The following is a 17,839-nucleotide window of genomic DNA, read 5'->3' as shown; positions in this document are numbered from 1 at the left end:
TGTGAGTAGCTGGCTATTGATTTGGGGGCCCAGGGGGAGCTTCCCTCTTCCTTTAGACTGATGCTGTATCTTTCCATCTGTATGTTAGCCTCCACCAGTGCAAAGTTTATGGCCCAGTAGCTGTCCTGCTCTCCTCCATGAACGTTACACTGTACAGTCAGTCTGTTTGACAATATGTTTATATGGAGCAGAGGAAAAAAAGACTCCCCACATCAGACACAGTAACTCGTCTTTAGGTAGCAACGTGTCTCTCCATCTTAGCTTTTAGAAAAGATGGTAATGATCACAGTTACATTTAAAAGCTCCTTCCGAGCTTTCAGCAGGATTTAAAGCATTTACTGTCAGTCATTAGTAACGCAGGATGAACCGCAGGAAGCAGACATGTTGTGCAGCAGCAGCTTGGAGGCCATGTGGTGGGGAGAGGAATTCTCCTGCACCTCCTTCCCTGCATTTCTCCTTTACATCCTGCCCTTGCAGCCCCATGACACCTCCACCAGCCGAGGTCCCCTGCCTTTGTCGCTCCTGGGGTGCGCTGATGAGTGAGGGGAGGCCCCATCGGAAGGACTGAGCACGAGCACAAAGCAAGCCTACAACTGGAAATCAAGCCCTGGTCTCCTGGGTGGCACTGAAGAGAGTCCCTCAGGCGCTGGGCTGGCTGACTGTGGGTTTTGCCTGTATGCGGTGTTGTGGGAGCTGTGTCAGTCCCAGGATGTTAGCGAGACAAGGTGGGTGAGGTAACATCTTTTACTGGGCCAGCTTCTGTTGGGGAGAGGGAGAAGCTTTCGAGCTGCACGGAGCTCTTCTCCAGGGCTGGGAAAGGCACTCGGAGCATCACAGCTCAATATAAGGCGGAACAGATTGTTTAACATAAGTGGTTAACCACAGGCACTGACTTTTCTTTTTGCCGGGGGCGGGGCCTCCTTTCCGCCCCCCCCCCTCGGTGTGAGCAGTGGGCGAGGCCTTGGGGACAAGGTGGAGCAGGGGTGGGACCTCGGGGCGGAGCACAGGTGAGGCCTTGGGGGTTGGGAAGGGGCTGAGCAGTGGCAGGGCCTCGGGGTGGAGCACCCTCTATTTTTTTTTTTTAATTCTTTTTTTAGTGGGTGCTTGAACCCTGGAGCGCCCACAGAGTCGGCACCTACGGGTAACACGTTTCAAAGGGCTATTCAAGGTGAAGTGGCCTGTTACCACCTCTGCAGTCCATGAAGACTATTTTTAAAGAAAAAGACAACTTTTTTGTTAGTGGTAAAGTCAAAGCCTCCAGGACAAGCCACGTGCCTGAACGGTGGCTGTCGGCAGCCCCTGGTGGGCTACGTTTGCTGAGAGGCACGGACTAACTCTGCTCTGCAGCCAGGCCTTCTCTCACCTCATGAGTCCCTGCAGTAGATACTCAAACCTCAGAGGTCCGTTTGCTCTTAAGGGATGGGCCCTGCCCGTTCCTGTACCACACAGCTGTGCGCACCCCTATAACCCTACTCCCAAAAGGGGAGGACCCTGCCTCTGGTCACAGGAGCCACTTCCTGGCAGAGGTCAAAGGGAAAGGAGGGGAGAGTGAGTAGCTGGCCAGCTCTGGAAAAAGGAAACCCCTTCTCCCCGAGCGAGGGGCTCCCACACCCCCATGACCACAACACACAAGCCTGTCGGTACGACAGCAAGAGTTGCCTGTTCGTGGGCATGCAGGTGAAGGGTGGCTAGACCCCTGCATGCTGCAAACCAGGGTCTATCTTCTTCCCTTCCATCAGCTAGAGAAAGAAGGAGGCTCGCCTGCCCCTCCACCAATTCCATTCTTGGAAACCTTTAAACTGTGGCAGAAAGATGACGCCCGAACTGCGCTGGTTCGATTCTTCACCTCCTGTGAGTCCAGGAGAGCACCCTGTCCTCTTCCCCTCCCCGGCCCCGCAGTTCCTCAAAAGGTTTTCTGTCTTATTGCCCCTTGCTGGGGCAAAGCATTCAACCCCACTATGGCATTGGTTCTCCCCTTCCTCTCAGCCTCTTGACTGACACTGCATCACTCCAGGGCGGCGCATGAGCCTGGGGTTTGTATGTGCAGGTGAGGGATCGTCGCTCACGCGGGACTGAGAGAGGAAGACCTGCGGGCTCGCAGTCGGAAGCGGCTTGCTAATACCACTGAAATGGGGAGCAAGTCCGGTGAAGCATTCAGGGTCGGGTAAGGGCAGACTGGTGTCATATGACGGATCTTATATGTGCTTTGTAAATGAGATTATTCCACTGCATGCTGCTTGCATGAAGGGCTGTGAGGAGCGTGGCTTAAACAAGGCAGGAGGCAGCTGCAAACTGTGATGTCTCCATGTTCAGGAACATTGAGAAAACTTATTAAACGACCGGCCTTGAACTTGCAGTTCTCTGCAGGCAGATCAATGCCGCTTTGGCTGCACGGTGACTGCAGGACTGGCCCTAAGTGCAGTGCTACTGAAGAGGTGCATCCATACCCTACTCTAGAGGGTGTCATTAGTCTAGTGCAGGGGTCAGCAGCCTTTCAGAAGTGGTGTGCCGAGTCTTTGTTTATTCACTTTCATTTAAGGTTTCGTGTGCCAGTAGTACATTTTAACCTTTTTAGAAGGTCTCTTTCTATAAGTCTATAATATATAACTAACCTATTGTTGTTTGTAAAGTAAATAACGTTTCTGAATGTTTAAGAAGCTTCATTTAAAATTAAATTAAAATGCAGAGCCCCCTGGACGGGTGGTCAGGACCCAGGCAGTGTGAGTGCCACTGAAAATCAGTTTGTGTGCCGCCTTCGGCACCAGTGCCATAGGTTGCCTACCCCTGGTCTAGTGTGTGTCAGTGCAAGAACTGTCCTGCCAGATTCTGTTCCCCAACACTTCTGTTATAGTTTATAATGCTGAAGCACAAATGCAGATCTGCAATGGAGAGCTGGGACAAGAAGCTCAGAAATGTGTGGCTGGCTCCCTGTGATGGCTGGGAGAATAATTTCTGAGGCTGAGAGCAAGAGCTGATTTGTGATGTCTTGGATTGAGCTCTTACTTGGATGTGTTGGTGTTTAAACTGGGTCGTCTGGGCATGAATGTGCGCGCCTTAGCCCTGCCGAGAGTCCCGGGAGGGAGCGTAACAACCTGTCATTTTCCTATGGCTCTGCTAGACTTCTCTCCTGGTGAGGGCTGCTCTGAGTCTGAGGGCTGGTCTACACTGGGCGGGGGTCGGTGTAAGATACGCAACTTCAGCTACGAGAATAGTGTAGCTGAAGTCGATGCATGTTATTTTGACTTACGTCCCGTCCTCACAGCGCGGGATCGACGGCCGCCGCTCCCCCATCGACTCCGCTTCCGCCGCTCGCCCTGGTGGAGTTCTGGAGTTGACGGGGAGCGCGGCGGGGATCGATTTATCACGTCTAGATGAGACGCGAAATATCGATCCCCGATAAACCGATCGCTACCCGCCAATCCGGTGGGTAGTGTGGACGTACCCTGAGAGCCTCTGCTCTGACTCATGTACCATGGCACTGGCGTCACAATATGTCATCCCCTGGATAATAACAAACCATAAAAATCTAGGACTAAGTGCTCTGTGTAAACCTGTCTGATACACCATCTCTCTCACCCGTTCCCCCAACTCCTTTATACATGGCGCTTGCTTGTAAAAATGTAGATTGGAAAAAGAGAGACTTTGGGTTGAAGGGGGTGGGTGGGGGGACAGAGAGAGCACATAGTGTGGGGAAAGAGTACAACAGGGAAGAGGTGGGGAGGGAGATGTGTGCTCCTTTGATGAAAGAAAGAGAAGTGAAGGGTGGAAGTTATAACAAGAGACACATGCCATCTTTTCAGCAAGGTACTGAAGCATGGGCATAACTTCAAGTATGCAAGTCATTCCATTGGAACCTACAGGTCTAGTACTGGGGTTGCCACCTTTCTAATGGCTGTTAACTGGACCCTCTGTTCCCACCCAAGACCCCACCCCTGCGCTGTCTCTTCTCCCCCAGATAAAAAAAATGCACACAAGGACTTGTCAAGTGGCACCCGGACACACAAGCTGAAACCTGGACTATCCGGGTGAAAACCGGACAGGTGGCAACTCTAGATTTGTCACCTGCGTGAATCAGGGCCACAGTAAACTGGACTTTTAAAGATGAAAAGATGGCTAATGTTGCAGTTAATTACAATGCACCTCTGTTTTATTCCTCGAAATGGCAGGGGGTATAATAGATGTTCGGTAAGCTTCCCAAGCCCTGCCACCTGTTACATTGTAAATGCCAGGAAGAGATCTGCCAGGCCGTCCTTTACAGACTGGTCTCAGGTCTGACTTCTGAATAAAGCAGTATCTGATGCAATTCAGTATCTGCATCTCTTAATTTCTTGAGAATGACCATATTAGACCCCCAAATTGTATTTAAATGATTGTGCAATTGTGAGGAACCAACAGAAGCCCGGAGCACTGTTCCCTTAGAGCCAGCCCTCTCAAATTAGTAGGTTGAAAAGTGGCAGCCTTGATAATTACACGGGCTTGAATGTTTTGTTATGCAAGTGGCTGTCCCACAAATGTCCTCGTCAGAGGCCAGCTCATCTCCTCAGGGAGACCATGTCGCTATCCGGCACTGGGCTATGCCTGTGGTCAACGCCTAGCTCAAGTCTGGGAACATCCACAGCTGGTGAAAATGGCAATTGTCAACTTCACTAAAGAGGCCTTCCCTTCCCTTCTATCTCCAGTTCCCCAGGGCAGATCAGCAATGGCTGGGAACTGGCATATTGTATTGACTGCATTGGGATCATGCCAAGTTACTTTCTGCTGCTTATTTGACATGAGGCTCTTGAATAGCATCCTACTTATTACATCTATATAGGCAAAGCCTCATCTGCCCCTGCAGTAGTTTTCTTCTGGGTTCCCTGCCTGACCTTCCTCCAGCACTTACTTAGCATCTTGGCTCTGTTAAATTGCTGCTCTGAATACTGAATTTTATGCAGCTAAGCAAATTGGTTTGCACAACTTTCTCCAGCAGCAGCCTCTCCATACTGCTCCGGTGCTGACACGATGGTTGTGAAATAATCTGTCTGGAATGGTCTGCTGGTTGTGTCAAGCCAAGTTAAATTTTTGCCTCCCCAAAGCTTTTTTGATCAGCTTAGACTATAAACATAGAACAAAGTCAGCCAGAAGTGGCTTTTCATGATTTGTTTTGAATGCAGTGAAGCTGACAAGGTCCATGCCCACTTGGCGTGCGGACAAGACTCCTGACTTGCTTTAGGTTTGAATGTGGTCTGATACAAGCAGGAGGAGAAGGGTTTTGTTCAGTCTGCCTGTGACAAAGATTGCGCTCCAGTGGCTTTTGGCAGGCTGCTGATCTGTGCTCTGTATGGTGTACAAAGCCATTGTCTCAGCCAGAGCTTAGATTCAGTTTAATAAAATCAGCCTTTATATGAAACATGACTTGATTTCTTATCCCACGCCAACTTTAAATGGGGATTAAACCCCAGGGAAGAATAGGAAAATACCCTTTTTTCCCATAAAAACAACGAGGGGTCCGGTGGTACCTTAAAGACTAGCAGATTTATTTGGGCATGAGCTTTCGTGGGTAAAAAAACCCGCTTCTTGATGGTTTTTTACCCACGAAAGCTTATGCCCAAATAAATCTGTTAGTCTTCAAGGTGCCACCGGACTCCTTGTTGTTTTTGCGGATACAGACTAACACGGCTACCCCTCTGATACTTGGCTTCTTTCCCATAAGATTTATTTTTCTCCATACACTCTCCCAAATCTCTGTCAGTTCCCATGCTGGATACTCTAGTTCTTGTCTCGTGGTCTTTCAAACTGTGCTTTTCTATGCCACTCCAGTTGGTCTTCACCACTTCACTGGTGAAGTTAACTGCAGAATGCAAAACATGCTGAAGGTACCTGCGTGGTGTACTGCGAGACTTAAGGAGCGCAGGGAATGGAGCTACTGCATGCACCTTTGAGATCGCCCCTGCCATCACAAGTCTGAGAGCATTTGTTTATTTGCCTTCTGGTTGTTGAGCCTTCGGAGTGCAGTTGGGTGATGTTTTCAAGCTTTTTCCCACACTCATGAAGGCTAGAAACTTACCTTTTCTTTTAAATGACCACTGAGATTTTTATGTAACTGGCTTAAGAGGCTGGGGCACCAAGTGAAATATCCAATATCGTGAGTTGGGATAAAGTCCCAAGCACTGGCAATGCTGTGTTTGTAACTACAAAATCTTACAGCTTCTACTCTTGTGAACAGGAGTGAACATTTGCAGTAGCCGGGGAATACAGAGTGCCATCTGCAAAGCAGATTAGGCCCTGGCTTCCTCAGAGTTTGTGGGTGTTTCGATTTGCCTCTTGATTTCATAATCTCTCTAAACTAAAATAAAATAATGAGGCACCCATTGTGCCACTAGGCCAGTGGTACTAGGTCAATAAACGCTGGTTCCATGTTAAAAAATCAAGGAATTTTGTCTGATCTCAAGCTTGGTGGGATGCAATGACTTCTGTGTTGGGTGTGGTCTTCCTTGGGATAATTTTTTTTAATGGAAAAAAAATCTTGAGATTTTATATAGAATATACGATTATGAGGACACTAAAAATTTAGCACAAAGTCTCTTTTCTCATCCAACCCATAGGAATCCAAAACATTGTCAGACTTAAAACTTTCTTTCAGATGTGTCTGACTTTGTGATATGAAAACGAGCATGCCAGAGTCTTAGTCATTCCCTCCAAAACGCACTCCAGGCAGTCTCCTCTGGCAGAAAATCCATTTGGAGAAAACTTGTCTAGCTCTAAATGTATACAGTGAGCAATGTACAAATGACGACTGTATATAAAATAGCACTTTCTCACCTAATGAATCTATATAACTTCCTGCAGAAGAGTAGATTTCCCCCTAGTGTTGAGGAAGGAAAACTGGTCATTGACATGGAAACAAGACTTCAGCGGGAGAGAGTAAAGCCAACTCCTAAAATATGGAAACTTCAATTCTGACTAAATAGTTTGTGAGGAGTCTTCTAAATAGTTTGTGAGCCTTGCAGTGGTGCTCACTGGGTTCTGTTTTTTGGAAGCCACCAGAAACCAATCAATGTATCTGTCACTAGGCCTGACATGTTTGTGCATATTTAGTACACTAGGTTATGTGTGACCCTAGTGTGCCTGGGCAGTTTCTGCATATTGTTTTCTTATGTAAAGAGCAAAGGTCTCGCAATGTGCCACGCCAGTACATTATCCTGTCTTGCATTCTGACAAATAGGGCATTAAAACTTCAGTCCTTCCCGCTGCCCTGATCTGCCTCCTGCACCTCTGACTTGCTCCCTTCTCTCTGTTCCGTTTAAGAAGATGGCCATTGTAGAGGATGCTTGGGATAATACGACATGTCTCCATTAAAGCCAATTCATTACTCACATGCTACTACCAGCTAAATATTGTCTAGTGCTTTATCAGAAGCAGCAGTGTACTTGCCTACCACAGACTTTAGTTATGGTCACCACTTCTGTTTTCTAGACCGGTCTGGGAATCAAAATCCTCTTCTTGGTCCTACTGCAATCTCTGTAAGGGTGGTGGGTTTTGTGCTCCAGGTTTGGATCTGAGTCGCTACTAAATAAAAACTGTGTAGCGGGAGGGAAGACGATCTTGTGACTAAAGAATGGGGAGTGAAAAGACTTGGGTTCTCTTTTAAATAGATTTCCTAAGGGACTTTAGGCAAATCACTGGCTTCTTTGTGTCTGATCCTGCTCCCTAGATCTGTGCTTGGAGGAACCCTCCATTTGTGCATCTCCTCCTGCCCCATTGCTGCAGGACCACGCTGGGGAGGGATGTGGATGTAGATTGTCCCTCCTTCAGTCCTGGGCAGAATCCCCAGAGGCCTGTTACCTCTTCCATGAATGGCCCCACCCCAGGGACAGGTATCGCCAGGGGGAGTCTCTGGCATTGGGGCACTGAAGCTGAAGGGGTTCTGCAGGAATTCAAAGCCTGGATGGCTCTGACTTCCCATTGTTTCACTATTGGAGCGTTAGCCCCTGCGTTTTCTTCTATGGGGTGGGTCATGCCCTAACGGGGCGACGACAGGATCATCAGACTTCCTCTCCCAGAGCCCCCTGTTGTGGGTCATTCAGTGCGAGGAGGTAATCGAGACCTCTCTTCTCCCATCTGTTCACACAGGTTTCAGTTTTAATTAATCTCAAGATCCTCAGATGAAAGATCGGTTGGAATCTAAGCAGCCCAGACCTGAAGACAGTGACTCAGTCAAATCTGGCCTGAAAGGGTGTTCTGGCTTTCAGCATTTCCATGAGCAATTGGGGTCTGAAAGTGGCATGTTCCCCCACAGCTGGACTCCATTGAGCCAGTACCTTAAGAGTGATGGTTCTTCAATTCTTCCATTTGATCAATACTTTCTCTATTACTGTAGATGTTACCGGGAATTATAAACTATTGATTAATCTGAACTGTTTTTTTTTTTTTAAAGCTGTGTATAATTTTAATGGAAACCTTGACTTCCCATTATAGACAGATTATTTTGTAATGAGGCATGCTGTTTTGTCTGAATCATAAATTCTAGCGGGTTTTTGAAGAGGCAAACATGTAACTACAATACATATCTCTTAATGGCCGTTAGTCCCTCTCCCCACCCCACTCTCTCAAGGACTGTCCATGCCAGGTGTATAACTCTTTATTGTCAGTATTGATGAGAGCGGTATGTGTAATAAACCCAGCCATCATTTTTTAAAGAGGGCAATGACCGGATAATGGATTTGTTTTCTTTGCAGTTTACCTTCTGCCTTGAACTGCTCATCAAAGAGAAAAGCACTCCAGTCATGTGGCTGGAAATGTGCTCAGTAAGCCATGAAAATTAACTTGTTTAATTTATGCAAACCAACTTTTTTAACCACTTATTGCCCTTTATGCAAAGGGCCACAAAGTGTTTTGTATAGAGAGAGCTCTTCACGGATGCTGGGGCAGCGATTCTCATCCTGCAAAAGACTCCTATAATTAAGAGCCTTCAAGTTTTGAATGTTTGAACCCAGAACTGAATGGGCAGCAACTTCACAGTTTTTAAAAATGATGCTTGATTATGGCTATTTTTAAAGGCTGCCCTTTTTGTTTCTGGTGAATGCCGATCATCCTCAAATCCTCCAGTGGAGAGTACCACCTTTGCTGCATTCTTAGACTTACTGGATTGCTTTGGGACAGGTTTGGGGAGTTTAACAAGCAGTCCTCTGACTCTTCATAAGTACCTCATCTGTATGGCCGCCTACTCCATCCTACTTACCACTTTAAACCAATGTAATATAACCATACCACCTGGGGTTGGAAGCTTTGCAAGACCAAAGTGTTGCTGGCAGGGGGACTATATTAAAATTATAAAGGAGAGCTACAAATCTTTGCAAAAATACTAAAGGAGCAGGTCAGTTGTAATGAGAGCACAAGTCTTGCATGTGCACTTTTAAAGTTGAGAACTTGCATAAGTGTTCCATTACTTACTGCTATCAGTCCGGTTACTTTCTGGACAGATCAATATGCAGCGTAATTAGATGCATATGAGTCAGATAATATGTACTGTACATAAGTGGTTCCATTTGCTAATGGTTTACAGCATGACAGTTGTTTGTAAGAACGACTTTGTTCTTTAAAGGCGGGTAGGTGGTAATGTGTAATTACAACAAAAAGTAGTAGTTTAAAAGCTGTCAGTCTGAATATAATAAGGCAGTGGGATTAGAGTGATTGCTCTCTGCTGATAGCTCTTGGGTAGGCTGATCCAACTTCAGCTGTTCTTTAATAGCTTGCAAGCTTTTGCTTGAGTCCCCTGTTGATAGGAGTGATTCATCTAATGTAAAACTTCTCCGTGAATAACATTTATAAAGGGCTACAGTTAAGTCCTGATCCTAAGAGGTTCTGAGCATCAGGAGCTCCCCTGGGCACCAGTGGCATTTGTTGGTGCTCAGCAGCTCTCTGGAACAGACTCCTAAGGCTGTTTAGTGCGCTACTCAGAAATAATTGGGCCAAAACATACATGCCACTGGCCAGAGTGGATTATAGAGGATTTTTTTCATTCCCTTCCTGATGATTCTTAGGCTATTCCTTAACTCAAGGCCGTGAACTTTCTGCATCCAATATGCCAGTTAAACTTACAATTGACATTTGTGTGTGTAACTCCTTGGGCTGAAAATATGCTTATTTCCTGTTACTTAAACCAAAAGCCACAGGTTTTATCTAGGGTTTTAGTGTGGTAACAATCAGTGAATGCAAGGAATCGACTCAGCCTGGAAAACGGACAAAATTCTCTCCGCTCCACACAGTGAATTTTCATTGAAATATGTTGCTTTCCCTCTCCGACAGCCTTCTTGTTGAGTGAATGAGAGACCTGCGCCCTTAGAGCAGAATGTCTGAGTTGAGATCTGAGACCCATGAGAGAGGGAAAGCCACCTGCCTTTATAAATGAATAGGAATGAAAACATACTGTGTCTCCTCTTAGCTATTTCCTACTTCTCTGCGTTACAATTCTGTGGCTGCACAACCTTCCTTTATTGTGATGTTTTCTTGAATCAGAATTAAAAACAAAGTAGAAAGAGAACATGGTGATCAAACTTGGTGCAATGTCTCGAATAACAAACTACCTGATGCACAGCTAAGAACCCATGGCCATCCTTGTACCTACGTGACTTGAGCCATTGCTTCTCCCCTGACTTTGCCTGAGGGGTGGATGGGCAGATTGGGGCATGTTTTGGGTTGGGGCGAGAGGCTTGTCTGAGTCCGTCTCCTGTTTAAAAGGTCAGGGCTCAAGGTATTAGACAGATCTGCCCCTAACTTCATGTACATGATTTAGACAAGCAAATCCCTGATACATAAGTGGTGATTGTGTTGTATGTGCCTTAAGCATACCCTGTTATACTCTGGGCCCCATCTGCATAGGTAGGATCAACAAACCATGCCATAGCCATATAATGGAATCGTTGTAGCCTTGTAAAGGTGAGTAAACTTTTTTCAAAACCAGCTAAATGCTATTTTCAAAAAAGACTTAGGAGTGTTTAAGTCCCATTGAGTTTCACTGAGACGTAGGCTCCTATGGGCCAGACTTTAAAAGATTGCCCCTTTTAAAAGTACTAAGAGGCCTAAAGATGCAAAATAAGCATCTAGTGGGATTTTCTAAGGTGCCTAACTCCCATTGAAATCAATGGGAGTTAAAGTGCCTAAACTACTTAGGAGCCACATGGGGTTTTCAAAGTGCCTGCCTACATCTTTAGGGACCCAAATACTTTTGAAAATCTGGCCTTTAGGAGCTTACGTCTCTTTTGAAAATGGGTCTTGACAGAAAATATCATAATGCCCCTATATAAACCCATGGTGTCCCCACACCGTGAATACTGTGTCCATTTCTGGTTGCCCTATCTCAAAAAGGGTCTGGTGGAACTGGAAAAGGTTCGAGAAGGGCAACAAAGATTATCAAGGGTTTGGAATGGCTTACATATTAGAGACTGAAAAACTTAGGGCTGTGCAACTTAGAAAAAAGGGATGACTAAGCCAAGGGATATGCTAGAGGTCTATAAAATCATGAATGGTATGGAAAAAAGTGACTAGAAAAGTGTTGTTTAACCTTTCACACAATGCAAAAGCTAGGGGGTCCCCCAAAGAAATTAAAGCAGAAGGTTTAATACAAGACGAAATAGTTTTTCACACCACACGCAACTAACCTGTGGAACTCATTGCCATGGGATGTTGTGATGGCCAAAAGTATAACTGGGTTGGAAAAAGAATTAGATAAGTTCATGGAGGACAGGTCCATTAATGGCTATTAGCCCAGGTGATTAGGGATGTGACTGTAAACCTCTGACTGCCAGAAGCTGGGAGTGGAAGATAGAGGTGGATCTCTCCAAAATTGCCCTGTCTGTACACTGTCCCTGAAACTGTTGGAGGCAGGATACTGGGTTAGATGGACCGATGGTCTGACCCAGTACGGCAGCTCTTCTGTTACCCAAGGTCGCAGCATGATCATGTCACAACAAGCCCCTGATACGGTATATAGGCTATAATTTATAACTGCCTGATTGCCAGCTAATGGACTCTTGTGTCTTTAAAGTTAGCGTAAAGTGACTCTGATCTCTAGCAGGCCTTTTTATCATAAAAATAGATGAGTAGATATCTGGAAACTTTAACTGACATTAGTGAAGATAACTGCTTAACTGATCAGGTCAGTTTACTATTCCTTTTTAACAAAAGAGAAATGACTAAAATTAGAGTGAAGGTCTGACCTTAAAAGCAGAAAGTCTAGAAAATGTCAAGCTAAGGTTGGATATGTAGATACCTGGCTATATCAACAGAGCTGAGTGAATAGCTGATTTTTCAGATCATCGGCAACTTTGAAAAGTTTTTAAAAAAGATTTCAGGTCTGACTGGAAATTAATTTTTTTTTTCAATTTTGGGTGAATCACGGTTAAAACACTCTGGGATGAACAAAATGTTTCATTTAGATTTTGAGCATTTTTTAACTTTTTTTTTTTTTAATTCAGAAAGAAAATCTCAAAAGTTGTTTCGAACCAAAAATTTGTAACATTTTGTTAGTAAATGTCAAAACAAAACATCTCAGTTTTTTGGTTATTTTTCTAAATGAACAATTCAGCAAAACTGAAACAAATTCACAATGTTTTACTGTCGCTGAATTGGCATTTTCCACCACACAAAGTGTGGGCCAAAAAGTTCTTCCAGCTCTATATATCCTATCTTTTCACAGTGCTATGAATTGCCATGGAATTGTGCATGTAGATTTTCTGAAACTTTCTATGGCTTGATGGTGTTTAACTTAAACATGTACATTTGAGGGTTGGACTAGATGATCTCCTGAGGTCCCTTCCAACCCTGATATTCTATGATTACAAAAAAGCGATGTTCTTTGCTGCTGAATTGTAATGAAGCTGAGGAATCAGATGTGCCTATGTATTAAAACTTTTTGAACTAACTTCATTAGCTCCAAATACTTTAATGTGAGCAAAAGGAATTTTCAGGGTTGGATTGTGAAGCATCCCATGTGTGAAAGGTTCTGTATGAAATGAAGCTGATCTAGATCTTTCAAAAACTTCATCTGAACCTAGTTTCAGATTTTCGCATGTGCCAAACTTCCCTTCACGCGCACACACAATGTTTTAATTAAATGCACAACTCTAAATGTTCTAAATTATTTTGGTATTTGGAAAATCCTCTTAAATAGCTAATACAGTGAAATGAGAAAATTTGGGTTGCCTTGGATTCATATACTTTAACAGATTTTGCAGCATCAAGACACAGGTAATTTCATGAGCACCCCTGATAGCCTTGCATACCTGTCACAACCTCCTTCTGGTTGAAGACTCCAAAGGAAGACACCACAATGATAGTGAATCTAGAAATACCTCTCGATAGGTTGTTGTACTGCAAGAGGAAAACAGAAGTGGAGGATAGTTAATTATCCTAGCATAAATAATCATGGTAAAAAATTAATATTCAGACCCTGTTATGACCTCAGTTAAGTGTGCAAATTTGGCCCTTAATTTTGGTTGTCTAGCTCTAGCAAATGTAGCTGTGACTTGATGAGATTCCTGTAAAGCATGCTTGTTCCCTGACTTAGCCATGTTTATGATGGGGGGAGACTTCCTTTGATTTGACTGTAGTTTGCAGACAATACTACCTGTATGGCTCATGAAATGGAAGCTTTTATTACAGCAACATGAACTTAAGTCTTCCAAGTTAACTTGAAAAGAGACCGTTACTGGAACATTTCTGCAAATACATGTTGTCTTCATTATCTCCTGGCGTTGACTAATTAGGAACAGCGCCCATGTACATTTGTAATAGCACAATAAGTGTTAATTACTTAACAGTTTCCTTGGTTGGAATGTTTCAGAGTAAATGTTATGTGGTGTGTGCTCAACAAGTGACAGCTCTTCAGAGCTGTTCTAAATCTAGGCCTGTATGTGCTCTATGCTTAATGTTTTCAAAGGTGCCTAAGGACCAAATGGGAATTTGAATCCTAACTCACTGAGGCCTTGGCTTCACGGCCAAGGTGCGTTTTCTGCCTCTGGGATAAATAACACATGGACACTATCCTGAGGTAAAAACACAGCAAACACTGGGCACTTTAGTTTTTCTGTGAGATAAATAGCCTTATACCTCCTCCAGGGGTTGACTTTGGCAAATTTACTTCACGAGAAAACTAAAGTGCCTGATCTGCTCTGTGTTGGTATCTCAGCCATGCTCATGCATGTTACTTTCCCCAAGGTATAAAACACACACTTTTGTTTTTAAAGCAGTGGGAACATGGCCTGTTAAGCAATACGTGATCGAGTCTAGCGCGATGACCTAGAGAGTGTCTGCTACTCTGAAACCTGTAATTTGAAAATGACTTCTGGGAACCTGTTTAGAGTCTCAGTCCTGGCCTTTTGGGGGCTGTCTACACAGCAAAGAAAACCCCGTGGCTGGCCCGTGTGGGCTGACTTGGGCTGCGGAGTTGTTTTATTGATGTGTAGAAAGCCGGGCTCTGGGAGCTCCCACCTTGCATAGTTCTAGAGCCCAAGCCTGGAAGTCTGCACAGCAATGAAACAGCCCCGTGAGCCCAAGTCGGACGGCACGAGCCAGCCATTGGTTTTTCTTTGCTGTGTAGACGTCCCCTATGTCCCTAGAAAACTAGGGGCTGGGAGTGCTGTGGCCGTAGCATTTGCCCACTGAGTGGGGAGTGTGCAGACATGCCAAATCCACTAAAAAAAACCCACAGAAATTGGGCATGTTTTTGGCTTAATTGGCTTGTGAGTTGCTTGTTGCTTGTTTGGCTTGTTGCTTCTTTTTTTTTTTTTTTTTTTTTTATCGACTCCCGGCAAGCAGGGGCAAGAGGGGGAGAGAGTCAGGGGTGCACAGCAGGCCCACCACAGTCCCAGACTGCACGCCGGGGGGATCTAGTCACATAGAGTGTTGGGGTTCTTAGGGATTGGCTGGTTTTGACCTTGTTTTGAAATGGGATTAGCTTGATTTTTGGCTTATTGTGAAAGTCGGGGTGCTTATTTACCGCGTGAAAGTTGGCAACTTGGGGAGTGTGGCTTACTGAGAAACTGCACTGACTGGCTCCCAGAGGAGCCCTGTCAGGGTTTTCTCTAATCAGGAAGACTGGTTCCCCTCAGGGTCCTGATATGGGACTTCCAAAGTAAGGAATACTGGGGGTGACTTCAGAAAAGGATGTGAAGAACATCTCTTCCTTCCTTCCTTCCTTCCTTCTCCAGGGCCGGAAGGGGGTGACATGGAAGGAAGTACTCCACTTCCTGGAAATGGCACATTTGTTTTTTTTAAAGTGTCCTGTTTGTTGTCTGATCAGAAACTAGTACAGACCTTTCTCTTTTTGCATGGTAAATTTTTTCATTGCCTTAATGGATGATCAATATTCTAAATGTCAAACACAGACGACCCTGACCTTTCCGATGGAAAAGTACTCTGTGCAGTCAACATTTTAACTTCGTGCTGGAGAGGAGAGATAGATATAACCCCACATGAACCTTTCTGCTGAAAACACTCTCAAACAAACCCGTTAGAAAAGTTCCTCAATTTCCCTGGGAATACCTGGCATCACCAGAAATACAGAGTTGTGTATCTGTCCGGTACCTGTCAGCAAGCTCTTGGGTTAGATGCATTAATAATTTAAATGATATATAGATTCTTAAAGTGCTTTTTGGGGGAGTGCAACTGTGTGTGAACTTGGCTAAATCCCAGGAGCCGGAAGGCTTTCTGGAGAAAGTGTTTTTGGAGTAGCTTCAAAACTGGCCAGTGGTGACTGAGTTTGGTGAGATGTCTTGTTCCCCAGCCCTTGCTCCTTCCACATAACCCTCAGGGTGTAGAACACCCTCTGCCATTTTTTGTATAACTCTGTTTTCTGTTTAGCATCTGCTAATTAAAGTAAAGCCACAGTAAATATTGCCCTTTCCTCTGGCAAGCTATGCAGTATCTAGCAATATGTTGCTAGAAACTAAGAAAACTTATTGTCTGAATAGCTGGAGACTAATATATTAAAAATTGATTTTATGTGGGTAGCATGTGGCATTCACCAATGACCCTTAAATAAAGGTGAATCAATAGGCAGTGAGAGAAATAGAAAATATTGGCAACCGGGCGGTATATCTAGTGCATTATACACAATAGGGCTTGGAGGATGTCTACTGGGCGCACCCTGGTGTTTTTAAATAGGTTCCCTTTGCTAGATTCTTCCTGAGGGAAAGGGGGTTCTCTTCTGTGTCCAGAGAGGTGTCCTTGTTATAGGACTCTGTTTTACATGGCTTGAATTTTAGGCCTGGTGAGTAATGATTAGAGCTGATTGAATTTACTTTTTCTTTTCTTTCTAGGACAGAACTTTGATTTTTCTGATTGGAAAATAAAAAAACTAAAAAATTTAATTTTTGAACAAAAATTCTGAAACAAATTTTTCTATTTTGACTTAAAGTGCTGTCAGTTGGGGCATTTTTTGGATTGTGCTTTCTTCCCTTTTTTCCCCTCCCCCTTCCTCTGCAAATAGGAACATAAGAATGCCCATAAGGGTCAGTAGACAGTCTTCCATCAATGGTCGGTGCAAGATGCTTCAAAGAGAATGAACAGAGCAGGGCAATTATCAAGTGATCCATCCCCTGTCATCCACTCCCAGCTTCTGGCACTCAGAGATTTAGAGACACCCAGGTCATGGGATTACATCCCTGACCATCTTGGCTAATAGCCATTGATGGACCTATCCTCCCAGAATTTATCTAATTCTTTGAATCTAGTTGAACTTTTGGCCTTCATAATATCCTCTGGCAATGAGTTCCGCAGGTTGACTGTGTATTGTGTGAAGTAGTACTTCCTTATGTTTGTTTTAAACCTGCTGCCTGTTAATTTCATTGGCTGACCTGTTTTCTTGTGTTATATAAAAGGGTAAATAACACCTCTCTAGTCACGTTTTCCACACCATTTGTGATTTTTATAGACCTCTATCATATTAGTAGTTTCTTTTCTAAGCTGAACAGTTCCAGTTTTTTCATCTCTTCTCATATGGAAGCTGTTTCATCCCCCTAATAATTGTATTGTCCTTCTCTGTACCTTTTTTAATTCTAATATATCTCTTTTGAGATGAGGCGACCAGAACTGCACGCTGCATTCAAGATGTGGGCGTACTAGGAATTTATATAGTGGCACTGTGATATTTACTGTCTTATTGTCTATCCCTTTCCTAATGGTTCCTAACATTCTGTTAGCTTCTTTGAGTGCTGCTGCAGATGTTTTCAGAAAACTATCCACAATGACTCCAAGATCTTTCTTGATAGGTAACAGATAATTTAGACTCCCTCATATGGTCTGAGTAGTTGGGATTATTTCTTCCAATGTGCATTATGTTGCATTTATCAACACTGAATTTCATCTGAATTTTCATTTTTATTGCCCAGTCACCCAGTTTTGTGAGATCTCTTTGTAACTTTTCGCAGTCAGTTTTTGACTTAACTATCTTGAGTAATTTTATATAGTCTGCAAATTTTGCCACTTCACTGTTTACCCCTTTTTCCAGATCATTTATTAATATGTTGAACAGCACTGGTGCCCCGTACAGATCCTTGGGGGACCCTGCTATTTACCTCTCTCCACTCTGAGAACTGACCATTTATTCCTGTCCTTTGTTTCCTGTCTTTTAACCAGTCACTGATCCTTGAGAGGACCTTCTCTCTTATCCCATGAGTCTTTACTTTACTTTGCTTAAGAGCCTTTGGTGAGGGACCTTGTCAAAGGCTTTCTGAAAGTCCAAATAGACTATCTTGTCTGGATCATCCTTGTCCACATGACCCCCTCAATGAATTCTAATAGATTGGTGAGGTATGATTTCCCTTTACAAAAGCCATGTTGACTCTTCCCCATGCAGACT

At 44.2% G+C, this 17,839-nt stretch overlaps 1 protein-coding gene and 1 long non-coding RNA gene across 3 annotated transcripts in view; one reads left to right on the top strand and one right to left on the bottom strand.

Moving 5' to 3' along the window:
* Window positions 1–17,839, top strand: part of CORO2B (coronin 2B) — a 129,921-nt gene that overhangs the window by 34,078 nt on the left and 78,004 nt on the right. The gene's annotated exons all lie outside the window — the stretch shown is intronic.
* The window catches only part of LOC120373781, a 33,777-nt gene that overhangs the window by 13,186 nt on the left and 2,752 nt on the right, over window positions 1–17,839 (bottom strand). Inside the window, exon 2 of the long non-coding RNA XR_005585714.1 lies at window positions 13,263–13,350. This is a non-coding gene — a long non-coding RNA (uncharacterized LOC120373781). The remainder of the gene's footprint in view (window positions 1–13,262; window positions 13,351–17,839) is intronic.

This window comes from Mauremys reevesii, linkage group 10 (assembly GCF_016161935.1).
Source record: "Mauremys reevesii isolate NIE-2019 linkage group 10, ASM1616193v1, whole genome shotgun sequence".
Lineage (NCBI taxonomy): Eukaryota > Metazoa > Chordata > Testudines > Geoemydidae > Mauremys > Mauremys reevesii.
The sequence above is the reverse complement of the archived record's forward strand: the minus strand, read 5'-3'. Positions and strand labels throughout refer to the sequence as shown.